Raw genomic sequence first — 1,046 nt, 5'->3', positions numbered from 1 at the left:
TCTCTCTCTCTCTCTCTCTCTGTCTATCTATCTATCTATCTATCTATCTATCTATCTATCTGTCTTTCTTTCTATCTCTATCTCATTCTCTACTTCTCTATCCCCCCCTCTCTATCCCTCTCTCTCAATCTCTTTCTCACTCTCACTCTCTCTCTCTGTCTTTCTCTCACTATCACACTGAACGTGTGTGTACGTTTGTCTGTGCATGTGTGTGTGTTTGTATGTGCGAAATTCTATCTCTGTATCAATGTTTCTATGTTGTTTTCCTCATCTTTATATTCATCTCTCTGATTTGATCTTACCCTGGTTATTCATCATTTCTATTATTAGTGAATGTTTACAGAGTCGAAAATCCTGGTATTTTATTTCAGAAATCCACTTTATATACATAGCGCATGTATGTTCTTTAACATACAAATAGACTTTTTCATAGACGTGACACAGGGTCAAAGTAATAGGAGGACGTGTACAAATGTCCTTCAACCAAGACAAACACTTGATTTGTATACTAACTATTAATTACATTATCTTTCAATTGCCAGAGCCAATATATACTACAGTTGCAGACCCTTTGCATAACAGGTTGTACCATCTGACATACACTTTTGTTATTTTTTGTACATGTAAAATAATGGTACATTTTAACATGTGAGAAATATGACTGGCATTTATAGCATGTGGAACGACTGCGTTAAGGCTCCGTCCGTGACTGGCAGATGTGGTTTTCTTGAGGAGTCTTCGAAGCAGGTAAGATCGATGCTATTACGTTTAAGCTGGTGCAGGTAAACATCTGCAGAGAAAACATTAGCAGAGAGGACACTCGAGAGAACCGTTATTAGGGGAAGAGGGATTAGTAATTATGGTAAATGGTAAATGCCAAATACTGAAGCCTGGATTTTGTCTTAGAATTTCAACCCACTTAATATCTCTCTCTTTCTTTCTCTCTCTCTTTCTATCAGTCTATCTACCTATCTATCCATCCATGTATCTATCTATCTATCTATCTATCTATCTATCTATCTATCTATCTATCTATCTATCTATCT

The 1,046-nt window shown here is 36.4% G+C and overlaps 1 protein-coding gene across 1 annotated transcript in view; it reads right to left on the bottom strand.

The window, feature by feature from the left end:
• Positions 1-1,046, bottom strand: part of LOC106869702 (uncharacterized) — an 875,881-nt gene that overhangs the window by 429,862 nt on the left and 444,973 nt on the right. The gene's annotated exons all lie outside the window — the stretch shown is intronic.

This window comes from Octopus bimaculoides, chromosome 13 (assembly GCF_001194135.2).
Source record: "Octopus bimaculoides isolate UCB-OBI-ISO-001 chromosome 13, ASM119413v2, whole genome shotgun sequence".
In the NCBI taxonomy this organism is placed as follows: Eukaryota; Metazoa; Mollusca; class Cephalopoda; order Octopoda; family Octopodidae; genus Octopus; species Octopus bimaculoides.
This window is presented reverse-complemented; position numbering and strand designations above follow the sequence as displayed.